Genomic DNA, 17492 nt, shown 5'->3' on the forward strand with positions numbered 1-17492 from the left:
CGCAGGTGACGTTAAGTGCATGTCGTCTTATTGGAAAAAGCTACTGTTACTGAGCTAATATTATTGAAGACTTGATGTTTTTGGTTAGAGGTTTTATTTATGAAAAAAAAAAGCAGGATACGCTGATTTTATTGGTTTCTAGTATATAGTTTTCGTAGATTATAAGCTATGACTATATTTTAAGACTTAAAAAAGTAAAAGTTAAGAGAAAGGAGTTTCTTACTGGTTTCTTATGAGTGAGAAATAACTAGTGCCTAAATTATATCACTACATAGTATAAAACAAAGTCGCTTTCTCTGTCCCTATGTCTCTTTGTATGCTTAAATCTTTAATACTACGCAACGGATTTTGATGTGTGTTTTTTAATACATAGAGTGATTCAAGAGGAATTATAGTATATAATTTATTAGGTTTTAGATAAAGCGGGCGAAGCCACGGGCGGTAAGCTAGTAAGTGATAATTGAAAGATCACGATATCTTTGAAATAACGTAGGGAAATTAAATTTGTCAGAGAAATATCCGAAGGGTAGCAGATGACATTTAAGAATGGATTTTCTGACAGAGCTGGATTAAGGGAGCTTAAAAAGACTCGACAGCACTGGTGATATGAAAATCCTCCGGGTTTTTTTGGAAAGGGATACGTAAAGTGCCGATGAGCAAGTCTTTTATTTAATAAGCTTTGATAACAATTGATACCTATGTACGTATTTAAAATATTTTTTTCATTTTCTATACATTAAGCTGTCTTATAGTTTAACAACACTTGTAGAGACAAAAGTTCAAAACACACATAATCCGACAATTTATTGCGTGCCTGAAAGGGCTGGAATGATTTAAGTAATTCTATGAAAACACCGGTATTAATTTATTTGGAGCTTACGTTTGAAATACAAACCTTTTCTTATCAAAGTGAAATGAGAGCGCTTTACAGCGCTTTGTGTAAAACGGCTCGACTTTCACTTTGTTTTAATAAAGCGGGTTACGCATTAAACATTCTTTTCGCATTTACTTTAAGATGATTATTTTCTATTTTCGTTAGAGCGTCGTATGAAAATATGATGATGGAATTATGTATGCAGCGATACCAGTATATTCAGGGGTATAATATTTGCATGGAAAAAGCTGACTTTTAATATAGGTACTAGATTTCCGCCCGCGGCTTCGCCCGCGTTTTCAAAGGAAAACCCGCATAGATCCCGTTCCCGTGAGATTTCCGGGTTAAAACCTATTCTATGTGTTAATCCAAGTTAACCTCTATATGTGTGCTAAATTTCAATGTAATCGGTTCAGAAGTATTTGCGTGAAAGAGTAACAAACATACAGAGTACAGACAAATCCACACAAACTTACGCATTTATAATATTAGTAGGACTAGTAGGATATTTTTCCAGATATACTCAATTGTTATACGTATATAGACAGAGACTTGTCCTAACGTCTCAATGTGTGTCCTTGACATATTGCTATTATTTACTAGAGTATGGTGTCTCAAGGACACAGAATTCAAATCTCTTTTCCTTATGAGTATGTTATTTGAGCTTTGGGCAAACTGTTTGAGATATTGAGCAAACAGATTGAACGTGATAGAATTGTGGTGTAATTCTATACAACCGACCGATTGAGGCCGACGATTGATATTGAATCACTGTAAGGCGTCATGGCTATTAGGCTAGTGTTGATAGTCGGCACAATGGTGATTAGAGAATATCTTGCAAATATAGAATCATTGTATGAAAGCGTACCGATAACATCGGGAACTGATCATCATTCTTATATGCCGTGACTTAATCATTGATAAAGTTTAAAAAAATACAAAAATGAGGTATAACGCACGAAAATTTAATAATCCTACTATGTAATATTATAAATGCGAAAGTTTGTGAGGATGTGTGTGTGTGTGTTTGTTACCTTTCACTGAAATACTACTGAACCGATTACAATGAAATTTAGCACACATATAGAGGGTAACATGGATTAACACATAGGATAGGTTTTATCCCAGAAATCCCATGGGAACGGGAACGATGCGGGTTTATCTTTGAAAACGCGGGCGAAGACGCGGGCGGAAAGCTAGTAATATAACGCGAAAGTTAAGTTTGGGACGGATTAATTATTTACATCCTCATGCAAAAACAGCTGATTGGACTGTGTGTAATTAGTCACAGACATAGTTTACAGTCTGGATTAGCATATACAGTAGTTTTTATCCGGACAACATGAGTGGAGTTATGAGGAAAGTAATGTTTGTAAAGTTCTATGCCACATTTCCAAGCGACACCAGAGTCCCTTATAGTTTTTATTAATTTGTTATACTTCATTGTACAAACAAGAATGGACAAAGCAGAAAAAAAGAACAATATCACAAAGAGGCATCATTTGTACAAAAGGCGGCCTTATTGCTGAACAGCAATCTCTACCAGGCAACCTGGTAGGAAATATATGAAGGAAATGTTTTTCATTATCATTACAACAAATCTTTCTGTTCTTTCTACCAATAGCATTGCAATACGATGCTATATTTAATTCTGTTCGAATGTTATTGTAAAAAGCTGGAGCCTTGCTGGAGCTTGACAAATCACGTCTCGGTTTACGTCTTGCAAGTAAATGCACGCAAGGCGTCAAGATAAGTTTACTTTGTTTCTTCTTTATATTAAAAATGTTTTGAATTTGCATTAAATTTATATTTTGCGCTGTATTTCAAATTGAAACTTGACCATCATACAAATCAAATAAAGCTCTCCTTTTTAAACAACGAAAAGGAGCATCTAAGATCGTGTGCCTATACTTTTTTTTGGTGTTTATTTTCAGGTTGGATATAGGCACAGGATATAGTTATAAAAGTAAAAAGATTGTTCCAAATTTTTAAACTGTTCCTTAGTACTTCTCCAATTTCATTCGGAAAAAAGTTTCTAAGATTTTGTACTTACGTTTTTTCTATCTTGAAGATGTTTATCTTCAGGTTATTTTATTTAATCCGTGTGTGAATTTAATCAAGTGTTAGAAGTAATTGCGAAGCGACTTTATTTACTTAGCGTTGGCGCTGTGCAAATGTAATTTGTTGGAAATGAATAAAATGGAGGCCTTACATGCTAGCGTTGGTAAATAAACAGTTATCACAGTGAGACCCTAGATTGGTGTTTGAGTGTGGAAAGATAAGTCGTGTCATGTGCGTTCTGTATAAGTAGATACATTTTTAAAAGGAGTTGTAAAAATCGTTATAAGTACATATATAAGTACATGCTTCCAAATAAATATATTTGGAAGTATGTATAAACGATATATTGAATACATAAGTATTATTATAAAAAAATATCATATCTCTAATAGAAGTTATATTTAGAGACTAGAGGTGATACACTATCCTCGAGTTTCATATCTGTAAAAATTCAAAATAATGAAAAATCCAATTTCATTATTTTGAGAGTCGAGTCCAAAGAGTCGAGAAAACGTAAAGCAAATAGTTGCGTAAAACTACGCAAACAAAACGCAACACGTACTTTCATATCTTATCTCCGAAATTAAAATACTAAGGTTAAAAAAATGGTATGATTAAATTACATTCCTATGCTCTCGTATTTCATATGAGGCGCCACAATCAACTCATTTGAGGGAGGATAGAGTTGAGTTATTTCATTATTTCGTAAACTCAACGCATTGGATAACTTAAGATTTAATATATTATAGGAAATGGAAGATTCTAATGGAACAAAAGCGAAGAATGATATTTACAGAAAGTTTTATAGAGATGCAACAAATCAATTTTAGATGACTAGATGTAGGAAATAATACTGTAGAATCAAGGATGTGTCCGATCTCAAACTTCCTTCACAATCAAACTCAAATAGAAACTCTTCTATTCATGTAGACTTGTAAAGGTATGTGCTATATTCACATTCAATAGGTTTTTTTTAAACCAACCACTATAAAATAATTTATTTGAGAGCTAGCTGTGCCGCGCGGTTTCACTTGCGTGGCTTCGCTCCTGTTGGTCTTAGCTTGATAATATATAGCCTATATTACTCGTGGATAATGTAGCTTTCGAATGGTGAAAGAATTTTTAAAATCGGTCCAGTAGTTTATGAGCCTATTCATTACAATCAAACAAACAAAGTTTAACTCTTTATAATATTATTAGTGTAGATTAGCGGCCATCTTTGCTTACAAACGACTTCAAAATGGGCAAAGTAAAGCTCTTATATAAATTCATAGCTAAAGATGAGAATAAGGTGATTAACGAATTCTAATGACTTAACTTATTTTGAACTCCAAATCATTTCAAATACACATCTATACCGATTATTATTTACGCTGATTTACATAATCTTTGGAAACGGGTAGAGTTTCGTTGGCAAAGTTATTGATGAAAAGCCCAAGATTTACAGCTTTGCAGTCCCTTAAGATACGAGATTCGAGAATGTTCACAACACTGGAATAATCCATCAAAGGTACTACTACTCTACTGGTTCACATATTAAATTGTTTATTAAATATATTTGCACCAGAGTGATTCCATGCTACGTGTGAAGATCGTAAATTAGAATGGAAAGACGCGAAACAAAAGGTTTGACACAAGAGTTACCCAGCTTCTAGCTAAGGTTTAGGTCTAAAAGTTTATTATTTTTGTAATAAATAAGTTTATACAGGGTTACTTGTAAAACACCAGCAACCTCGCAGGACAAGATAGCTAACATCATAAGTTACAGTACAGAAGCAGTGGAAACAAAATTATTCTAACATTGAAGATCATGGTGATGCCAACTTTTACTATACATCTGACTATAAGCAGTATAACTTTTATTTGTCCAAGAGGAAATAGTATTATTCCTCCATTCTTGAATAAACATTTGTATTTGGTATAAAGTTAGCTAGCTCACTCTACGAAGGATCTATCGCAATCTATCAAGGATTATCTGATCGATGTCGGCTTTCTTCCTCGTGCGTGACGTCACTACAGACTTGCTATTGCTTGCTATTGAGTGGGAGGTGGAAAGACGATTCACTAGGAGTTCTTTGTTGTTTTAATGTAGAGTGTATTTGCTAGACAATTGCGATATAGGAAGGTTATATTTACAATTACTATATTAAGCTATTGCATAGCTTCTATTGCGGGCCTTGAGCGCCCCTGAATCGAGAAATTCCGTAACGAAAAAACCTCACGCTCCCCACTCCGGCGGGCACGTAGGTGTGACTTGAAGGCATGCTATGCAATAGCTTTACCGCGGCAGTCCCCGAGTGCCACACGTCTTTTTTTTACAATAGACTACTAACGTGTCATATGGTACCTACTGTGTAAAGATTGAACCAACGGTTTTAACATACAAAACAGTGTAGTAGTTGTAATTTAAACTATATTATGTAATCGAAATGGTATAGGAAGATCTTAAATGCGTACTAAACCGCTCATTATGAAATCTTTCAGTGGCTAGTTGTAGAATATCGGATTATTATTTCTGCGATAATTCTGTCCATTCGCTGCTTCACTGCTACCAAAGAACATTTAAAAAATCATTATGTATACGGATTCTAGAAATATCCATCCAATTTCAGCCACAGGGCTTAACAGTAAGTATTTCAGCATTTTCATTTAGTATAATTTTATAAAATGCGTTATGTTGTCTAGACGTAATACAATATAAAAGAGCTTTGAGATTTTTGTGTTCAACTTTGGCACGAAAACTAGTGTAATACTACTTTTATAATTTCAAGTTGCTTAATGTTTTAAATAAGACAAAAACTATTGAATAGATATTCATCTACACTATAATTATAATATTATAAAGAGGAAAACTTTGTTTGTTTGTTTGTTTGATTGTAATGAATAGGCTCATAAACTACTGGACCGATTTTAAAAATTCTTTCACCATTCGAAAGCTACATTATCCACGAGTAATATAGGCTAGGTTTTATCCCGGAAATCCCACGGGAACGGGAACTATGCGGGTTTTTCTTTGAAAACGCGGGCGAAGCCGCAGGCAGAAAAAACTAGTAATAAATACAATAGGTACTTTATGCAATAACATTTCTCAAGTTGTTAAATACACACGATTTTTCAAACGAGATTCGCAATACGAGCTCAGTGACGTCATCAATCAAAACCCTTTGGCTGAAACGATCTATGCAATAAAGTTGGAATCCCGGGTGACAAGTTAAGCCCTTCGAACTGTCACTTGAACTTTATCCGTTCGCGTTTTGTGTGAGAAACGTATTTAAACAATGATTTGAAATAGTTTATTTTTTCTCTATTAAAGTAAATGAGATTTTGTTTGAGTGGGAGATTATAAGATTCAGACTTTTTTCGGTAAATCTTGACAAAGTTAGCCTAATGTTGATACTTTGTCTTCTTAATCTGCAAAAGATACAATTAATATCAGTTCAATAGCAAGGCAGAGACTTTTTAAAAGTTTGTGTAATACTTGAAATACAGTTGTACGAAATAAGTTTCCGTTTGTTAGATTCTGTGTCTGGATTTTATTATGCCTAAAGTTATGTACTTTTTGTTTTGTAATGCAGTAGTTGGTATCAATTGAAGCTGTTTGTTTTGTATATTATTTATATTATATTATATATATTTTATAGATCCCATTTTCATCAATCCTGAGCTATTCTGAAGGAAAATCTATGCTATTGGTGGATGTAATATTTTATAAGATAAAGTATTCGTGTACTAACTGCGAAGCAGAAATTAGGTTTATAATTTTTATTTGGAAAAATTTAAGCATTTGTATGCAAAAAAATAATGTTAAAAATAACTTTAATTGAATGAAAGTTATTTTTAACATTATTTTTTTTACAGAAAAAAAATTATCCTCACTCATAGCCTAAGAGTTAGAGAAGTTTGAGCTCAAATGTACATTTTTCCATTTCGCAAATGTGTCGCTAACAGAAGTTTTATTACGTCACGAATTTCCCTCGCATGTGGAACACAACAGTGTGGGGAATGTAAACTTTTACGAGACTTACAAAGCATGTTTAATGGATGCTTTCAAAGAACTATCATTATTTTTTAGCCTTTAAGGTCAAAGTTATTGTATGAGGAAAACAAGGCTAAGTGTAAGAAGGGCTATAGACTATAGTAGGTACTAGGTATATAAAATTCAAAATTAAAATCTCTTTAGTCTGTAATAGCAAGATTATTTTCTACTTGAATGATATCTTATCATATAATCAGACGTTAAAAGGCCCGACCTAGAAAACAAAACTACATTGAAAATTTAAAAATATCCATCCAATACCTTGCAAATCTCAAAAAATCAAACAAAAGAGCACACACAGTAACATTCAAATTCAAAAGGATAATTCAAATTCAAAACGATCATTCAATAAATATTTTCTCGACATTTTCAACCTGCATCTCCAGTTATAACAGTTGTATCTCGGGATAAGCTAAATCCACCAAAACGCGAAATCTCACAAATACATTAACCTGCCGCAGGAGGCCTGTGTATCATTGGACTAAGAGGTATTATGTCCCACCTGCTTCTAGCCATTTGCCTTATAATGAAAGCTCCGGTGTGTATTTTAACCGATTTCGACAAAGAAATACGATGTTTGTTTGTGAGATTATTGGAACTTATATAGAGACGAATTTAATAATCTTTTAATAACTTTTAAGACATTATTCTAAATTTGCTTCAATTTTGAGAACAGTGACAGTTTCATCAAAATCGGGACGGTTGTTTAAAAAATTTACATACATGCTAATATTATGCTGGTATGTACAAGTACATTTACTACATCTTATTGTTTTTATTATTTGGTAACTAATACATTTTGAAATTCTAAACAACCTCGTGACTAAGCTCGGTGTAAAATATAAATTCCTAGACGGCTCCTTCATACACTCAAAGATTTCAAAACCCAAATACAAAAATAAATGTTCCACTTTTATCAGAACACCCTGTATAATAGAGGTCAGACAGATAAGTTTAGCAGTGAAATGTCAAAAGCAACCGCTCCGCAGACACTGAGAAATGGCGGGAGATTTTTCTGGCAATATCGCGGAGCGTCGGGAGTGGCTGGAGAGAGGATAAAGGGACAAATGGAACTCAACCGCATTTTGTCTTGCATTTTGGAGGGCTCTTTAATGATTGCTTAATGGGTACTTGACGTGATTACTGAATTGAAGGAATATGAACTACGAACTTTTAAAAGTTGAACTGTAGCTTTAGCGACTAATGTAGGTACTTATAGTATGTGGTAACTATGTTATATAGTGATGATATTTTTACAATATACATCTCGCATTGCAAACATACATGAATATTTTTGCAAAGTTTGCTTTCTATTATTTAAACATATACTTTGAACCCTTTAGTTTCTGTGATCTGTGCTTTGAACGCCTACTATCTCAAATAGTAGGTATAGAAACTAAAAACTATGATGTTATTAAATTTAGACATGCAGAACTTTTAAAAACAAAGTCTTAAATAAATTTCACTGAAATAGCTCTACAAACAGGCGCAAAGTTAGAACTTTTATCATTCGAGCGCCAGAACATTCTAGAATCTCATCTAATAAAGAAACGGTGCCCAACAACAACGCACACTTGACCACAATATCACCAATACGTGCTATGACGTCATTAGCCATTAGAGCCAACGATATAGCTCATAACGTGGCGCCGTCTTTATTACAGAGATTATTGCTTTCTTATATATTGACTTTGAGTAAAACATATGTTACCATTGTACATACATTAAAAATTGTACCTAGATTCAATATTTCAGTATCTATTTATAATTATTCGTGAATGATTAAATCTTCAAAATTCCTTCAGTCTATAGGTAAAACTTCTAAACATCGTTTAAAACTAAAGAACAATATAATAATTAGTACAGAACCCGCATACCACAAACTTTGCTCAAGTTTGTAAATATTTTTTTAAGTTTCGCCTGTTTTTACAAAGTAATGTGCGTTTTACGAGGTTCGTTATTGCCTTATCTCATACATACACGAGCCTCTGCTGTTTTACAGGATGTATAATGAATTTTTTATATTTATTTGAATGAACGAATTTTATGAAGATGAATATACACTTTTAAGTGCTCGTATTTCAGCACGTGTTCTTTATATGCGAAGTTGTAATAATTTTATGGTTGTTTTTAGGGATCTGCGGGAAAATGGTGCGAGCAGTGATTTTATAGGCGTATTTGTAGATAATATAAAAAAAATTGAGTTTTATATCGTTGATGAAATAAAAAATGTAATGTAATTTAAAACTTGGTTTGCTTCTTTTAAATGGTTTGCACTAATCACGCAGGAAAATAAAGCTGCAGAGGTCCTTGGTTAGGTTAAAATGATGAGCAACAATTTCTAGAGCAATTTATATGATTAGTTTACTTTTCATTTCACAGTGTGAATATCAAACATCTCATTAGTAAATAAATCTGTATGTTTTGTGTTATATGAATTATCAAATAAATTATAATATCCATGACAAATACATTCGGGATTCGAAGCTTAACTCTGTACACATTACATTATGTAACGCTTGGATTAACAAACTATTAGCATATCTATACCTATAGTATTATAAAGAGCTCTATGTATTAATCCGGTTTAAAAGCCAGCGCGCACGAGCAACTTTGTCTCCGCAACTATTTTGTCTCTCCCATCGATTTGTATGGGGAGTTGCGTCGCTACGTTCGCGCACTTTCATACTAGCCCATGGGTGGGAGAGACAAAATAGTTGCGGAGACGAAATAGTTGCGGAGACAAAGTTGCTCGTGCGCGCTGGCTCTTAGACTATAATATTGATGAGTTTTGACTAGTTTAACACGTCAGTTAAACTCCCGTCAGAAATGATGATGGAAGTGTTCATTCGTGGTTATTGTATTCTATCTATTCTCATTAAATAGGACGCTCTTTTCACACGTATTATAGAAGAGAATATGTTTACACATAACCAGAGAACATAGCGACAAATACTTGGGTTCTGTTGGACTCCCAATGCGCAGTCGACTATCCACAAAACTTCAACGTGTTCCATCGAGCTGTAGTAGCGGGACGCGACCAATATGAGGATTCATTTCCTTTCTACCACTACTTTCCAAACACGCTATGTATTTCACAATAATTTATAGCTGAATTGGCCAGTCAGTCCATAATCTACTAAGTACTTAGGGTGGGACGGAGATATCCTTACTGCTAAGATACTGCTAGCAATAGTCAGGTTGGTAACAAACACATGACCTAATATTTACCCTCATCAAATACTGTGGGAGATGGTGATTACAGTCTTAGCCGCATTCGAAGGCTAATCGGCTTAGCCTAGCGCGGGTTCGATGCCAATCCGATTTGCGGTCACTGACCTCGATATATAATCATCGTCGGTTATCATAGTTCTGAAAACTTCATAGCGAATATGAGACATGATTTAAAGCTTCTGGTGAACATTTAAATGTTTCAGTCGATACTACTATGTATAAATTTTCTTTTTGTTTTAACCTTTATCTAGACCACAATGTATTAAGGGAAGGGACTGGCTTTCTTAACACAGGCTATGCCTAGCAAGAGAGCCAGAGCCTCATAATCAATATTGTATATTTTAAAGGTGAAATAAAGATTTATTTTATTTATATTATTTATTTACTAGTAGATATAATAAGAATAGGTAGTAGTTGAAATAGTAATAATAATTCGTCGTCACGAGGATAACAAAGATAGCTCAAATAAAATATAAGCTTTCTTTTTTCTGAAGGTATAATTTACGTGTGCCTTCTATCTTTTCTTTTAGGTTCAATATTTCTCTAAACCACTCAATATGTGTGGTTTAACTAAAAAAATGTGTGCGTGTACTAGTGTACACACGTAAGAAGTGAAACTTCTTTATGACCTTATTTTTCAAACAATAATTTACTATATGCAACTTTACAGAAATACGTCGAATCACGCTTTGTAGGGATAAGAAAAAGATGGCGCGTAACGGAAAAAAGTCACGCGTAACGAAAAAATGTTACACTAAATTTTTTTCCAACCCGATAAAGAAGTTTCACTTCAAAAAACAGTATAGTAAGCCATGTTAAAACCATTATATACAATATCTAGTTCTATACGAATAGGTATACTTCTATAAACATCTTATAACTCATAAGCCTTCACCACAACTTAATAAAACTGAAATATACAGCGGCTTGTTTTCAGAAAACATAAAAATCCGTTGAGCTTTTAGAAAGCACGGATAATCTCGATTTATCTCTTCAAGATACAATTTTCTGCAAGCTGGCCTTTTGCAATATTCCATTAATATCATTTTACCAGTGAACTAGAGTGAAGCAATATATGCAGTTAAAATATATTGCGTTTTTAATTACACTGTCATGTGTACTTAATAAAGTACTTTCAATGCAAAGTACCTATGTATTGTTTGATATCGGTTGGATAGATTTGTTTACATCACATTATTACTATCGTGACACACGTACATGACATGACATACATCTATGTGTATCATGTATGTATCTATTTCTCCTAATATAATATCTAAGCTTTTGTAAATAAACTAAATAGTTACTAAAATGTACATGTATTTTTTAAATAGTTACGATTAATTGAAGAAAATTTAATTCAAAACGATATTATAAAATTCACTATAGTGCATCGTTATCATTAAAGAAAAAATAATTAAAAATGTTATTATAAAATTCTACTGGATCACGATGTAATTAACTGAAACCCGACATATTATACTTGAATCTCTGAATTTTATGTAGCGTGTGCAATTATACTAATGACAACGCGTAATTTTTTGGGGAAACTTCAATATTCGGAATTTTACACGAAATTGTGAGTTGAAATGAAAAATTAGGCTTTATATTTTATACCGTATTAGCTTCCGCCCGCGACTCTGTCCTCGTGGAAAAATTAAGATTTATTTTTTCCGGGATAAAAGTATCCTATTTTATGCCCAGGATAATAAGGTGTTATACCAAGTTTCATCGAAATCGAACTGTTAGTTTTCACGTGATGCCTGAACATACAGACAGACAGCAGACAGACAATTTTTTTTTAATTACATATTAGGCTTTGGTATCGATCCAGTAACACCCCCTGATATTTATTTCTTCAATACTTTCAATGTACAGAATTGACCCTTCTACAGATTTATTATATGTAAAGATTATATTATATTTTATACGAGAAGTTTTAAATATCTTCTTTGTAATCTGTGATTCTGTGATGGATGTTTCTTTCTAAATAAGAAAGAGATTTTTAAATTACAATATTGTAGGGAGTTAATTCGATATTTTGATTTGTATCTTTCTTTATTTTATTAGTCCTATCTTTTTAGTGGGAAGGAATGTATAAAAGCAATGTGGTTTAAGGTAATTATTCTTGTTCAATTCAAACAGAGCGCAAGCCACGCCCTTAATGTGCCCCTAGTCAAATTAATAGAAAAAAAAATCAATTCAATATAACAAAGGAAACTACTGCGCTTTGTAGTTTCGATTCATTTCTTCACTACTTTGTTTATAAACAAACTTTTCCTACATAAATAACTTTAAATTAAAGATTTTAGAACGCCTTTGAAAAAAAGAAACTTTTACAAAAATTTGCCCACCAAAACTGTTACTACCTAAAATCATGCATACAAGGTCATATTTAAGGTACTTAAGTATATTATATCTATCTATTGTCGTGGTGGTTGAATATATATAATTGCTACCTTGTTTGTACAAACTGCATTGCAGTTGCATTAGAATTTGTTTCACGTCTCCGGGTTATTACTCAGTAAGGCTACCACAGTACCACGTAATTAAAGCTCACAATTAAGTTGAGTTATTTCTGTTTCTTTTTATTTCCTTAGTATTTTATTTAAATATAAGGTGAATTATATATAGTATGTAGATTTCCGGGAAAAATTGGAGAACTCGGGCAAAGGAACGAGATGTCTGGAAGAAAATACTAGACCAGGCCAAGGCACACTCGCGGCTGTAGAGCCTCAGATGATGATGATGATGTAGATTTCCGTCAGCAGCTTCCGCGTGATCTAATACATAACAAATTATATACTAAAACCTTAACCGAGAACCACGCTAACGATTAGTGAAAACAGTATGACAATCGACGCAGAAGTTTTTGAGTTTATCGCGAAATGATAAAAAAGACATACAGACAAAAGGATAGACATACAGACGCAACAGATGATTTCGTTTTATAATAATATGTAAATAAACCGACCTTTAGATATAAATTGTAACGAATTTACACACATTTTTAAAGATCAAACCTATTTTAAAAATGTATGATTGATACTTCTTAAAGAGATGGATGAATTTATAAATTAAAAGTTAAAGGTAAACAAGAAAATATTATATTATGAACATTTTTAAATCTACCGCATATTTTTCTACCATTTTACGTAAAACAAAAACTATCAGTTGTTAATAAAGTATTTTATAATCAATCTCGTATGTGAAAAAGCCTTTAAGTAATAAACTTAATATCTGCTGGAAGCGTAATTCAAAACAATTTATCAAAGGCTCACACTCCCTAATTAACTTTTAACGAACGCTTTGATACAAAAAGCTCTGCCTTTTATCGAAGATAATGATTTTGTACAGAATTAAGGGAAAACGCGTATATTGTATACATCGTGGTAATGAAATAACCCGAAGCCTCACACATTCCGCACGATTTTGTGAAATGTAAATTAATTTTGGTTAAAATTTATATGAAATTTTGATTTGCTAACGATACAAGGTCTTTGATTTATATTTATATTTTGATGCTGTTAATGCTGATTGCTCTTAAATTGTTTTCTTTGTACTGATAAACAGATACAACATGGAAAAGAAATGAGTAGACAAGGTTGGCATGATAGCATAGATCTATCTTTCATGATTTACTATGGAGACTAATAAAAATCATCCATCGATCAGTGAAATAGAAGTGAAGTGCTTAAGGTTCTTAAATAATAATCAAAGTAAAGTTCAATGTAATGCCTTCATTCTTAAAAATAACCATCTATATAAACTACATTGCAGCAAATAAAACTGATTTTATTACAGAACACGAACTGTATTAGATATTTGAAGCCAGTCAAGTATAGCACTTATATCTACACTAATATTATAAAGAGGAAAACTTTGTTTGTCTGTTTGATTGTAATGAAGAGGCTCATAAACTACTAGACCGATTTTGATGAAATTTGGCACAGACAAACTTTAGACCCTGAGAAAGAACATAGGCTACTTTTTATTGCGAAATATGTACCACGAGCGAAGCCGGGGCGGACCGCTAGTATATATCAATTACTACTAAAGGTGTGGTGAGAAAGAAAGAAAACACGTTTTATACAACAAATAAATATATTTTCCATTAAGTCCATGTATAAATTTTTAAAATTACTTTTAAATAACATTCATGACAACAATATCTCAATAAGTTATTACGCAATATTTTGTGGAAGTTGAAAAATTGAAATCACAATGTTCCTATATAATTATTATTAATCATATATAATTAATAATACAATGGGAAGTATTTATACGTTCTATATAATCAAATTCATTAATATGTGTATACGGTATACAATATTCATATTTTAATAATTATTTGAGTACATAGGTACTTCGACTATATTATTCGCTCAGTTATAATTGCAGATAATAACCCTTATTATAAATTTAAGAATTGTTATTCACAATTATTAATAATTATTTACAAAAAAGATGGTCGGTGTGGCGAGTTCATACAATAAATCGCTTAAAATCTAAAAGAAAAGAAACATTTAAAATGGATACTAATGTACTTAAACTTATACTAAAACATCGACAATGGTCCACATGACAATTTACATAAAGAGCACAATAAATAATACAAATAGTACATAATTAAAAGACATTGCGCTATAGCTAGCTAGTATAATGCTTTATGAAGATTAATGTGTAGTATTTAATAAACTAATACATAAGATTTTGAATACTAAATTCTTATAGAAAAGTCTTGTCATCCCTAGGCAAACGAGAACACCTAGTATATTTTTTATTACAAATAAACATTCAAATATCCTACTACACTACCGTAACATTCCAATTCTATTTCCATGTCACAAATAAGTCATTTCTTAGCTAAATAAATAAATTTATTTTAGTAGCCAAATGTTTTATTAATTGTAAAATATAACAAAGTGTAAATAAATCTAAAGTGTGGTGGAGGAACACTTACAGGTATAAAACTTCCCGCTATTTAATAACAATTCTTTCTATTATTAGCCGTTCGCTAAAAAAAAGTACAGGCTTGACATTTTTAGGGGCTAACATTCTAGTAAAATTCTTCAAATATATAAAAACGTGGTTACAATTTTATAAAGGTTGTGCGCTTTGGTTTGCGTGTTATTGAGGACGTTTGTAATAGTGGAACATTCCCATAAAATTAACAAAAATATAAAGAAACACGTTCTCTATTTTCAAGTGTATACTTACATAAATCTTATAAACATTGAAATGTTATGTAAAATAAGATAATATAACTAAGTTACAATATATCATTTTACACAGCTTATCTGTTTAATAAATTTCCATAAACATTTTATATAATTCCTTGGCGTATAGCAAGTGGAAATCGTTATAATATTCAAATTAACTATATTATAGTTTGCAAAATAATCTATTATAATGTAAACTTTTTAATAAATATAATACTTTATAATATACTAAACCTTTCAAAGGATATAATTGCGATGTATAACATGCATAATATTATGTTTAATAAGATTACAGACAAATAAAAATAAAATATTTTTATTGATGACGAGAGCTGCTTAGACAGACATGTTTATTTGCGCGTTCTTTTATTATAATACCTGTGCTTTTACCAAAAACGACCAGCTTTTTAACTTATTCGCAGCTCTGAAGGTCATTGAATATTAATTTCTCTAAAAATATAACAACAGCCGTTATGAAGTAAAGTAATTGCGCATTGCGTCGACTCATATTACACGATAATATAAAAGTTTATTTCCGCCCTATTTTCATATTTAAATAAAACATATTCATCTTTATATTGTATCATAAAAGGCTCGCAAGCTGCCCGAAATTAAGCAATATTTTAATTTTAAACATACAAATAGCACGCGGAACGCATCGCTAATTTTAAAGATTAAAATTTATAGGAATTTAATTGGCACTTCTTAATTATTATAAATGAATACGTAGCTTATTTATTAACGTTAGCTAATGCGTATGGATTACGGAATAGAAAATAATGGCACAATTAGTCAATAATCATTTTTCTTTATAATATATCCTAAGCTTTGTACCTATGTGTTTATCATGGAATAAACTTTTCTTTCCTGCAATCTAGTCCCTACTGCAATTTACATTAAATTAAACCATAATATTTGGTTATAGAATAACGTTAAATCTGCTATTTTGGCTTGTAGCATTATATGCATTAACTCTTCAAAACAATGCAAAAGCTAAAAATCGTATGGCTATCCCAAAATCTTCATTTTTTTTTCTCTAGTATATTTTACCATTCCGCTAAGGAAACAGAATAATAATACAAAATAATAAGTTTGATCACGTATATAAAGTAATTACATGCTAATAATAAACTAGACACGTTATATTTACATCTAAATTATACATTTGAAAGCTAGGTATAACGTTTGACTCAAGAGTTCTAAGTATCTATATTTTTTTTTTGTGCTAAGGCCACTTAAGGCTCTGGATACAGTTAATACTCAATTAATAAACACATAATAAAAATGTAAACCTTTATAAGTTTTGACAATTCCTTCTCATATTCTGGCACATATTATAACAAATAAAAGTTATGTTGCTAATAAAATAAAACGCTACTCTTCATTCTTTGGCTTGGTAGTTGGTAATATAAGCGGTTAACTATGCCTATGTAATATTTTTATTAAATATTACTATCTAAGGATTCCCTATTAGTATTACGACACAATGAAATTGTGATAATATAATATATTTTGTTTTATATTAATTAAATACAAAGATATAATGAAATATTTTGTTCAACAACAATAAACTGTCCAGGAAAACAATATTATATTGAATTTTGCGAATACAACAAAAATATGAAAAACATCGCTTTGTCAGATTGAAAAATAATATCTAACAAAACTAGATTCTTTGAACTATAAAATTACAAAGTATAACAAAAGTAAGCGTAACAATATTGAATTACTGTTAACAACTTAGTCGCTGATTTTAAAAATATATGAGACTACACAAATAAATGATTCGATAGAGTCGGTTTATTATCTATGAATTTAAATCCGTAGATTCATAGACTTTTCAATTTAATACATTTTGTCTTTATATAGCAGATGCTAGATCTAAAGATCGTTACGTATTGGCTACTTTTCTGTTTGAGTTACCAACAAATGAGTGCTAAATTCAAAGAAAATGTATTTAGTATTTTTAATCTCTACATTTTTAATTTTTACTTTTGATCAAGATCATGAAGTTGCCATTTGATTTCTTAGAAAAATATAAAACTTGTTTTTATGTTGAATAGTT

The sequence above is a fragment of the Colias croceus genome, chromosome 17 (assembly GCF_905220415.1).
Source record: "Colias croceus chromosome 17, ilColCroc2.1".
NCBI lineage: Eukaryota > Metazoa > Arthropoda > Insecta > Lepidoptera > Pieridae > Colias > Colias croceus.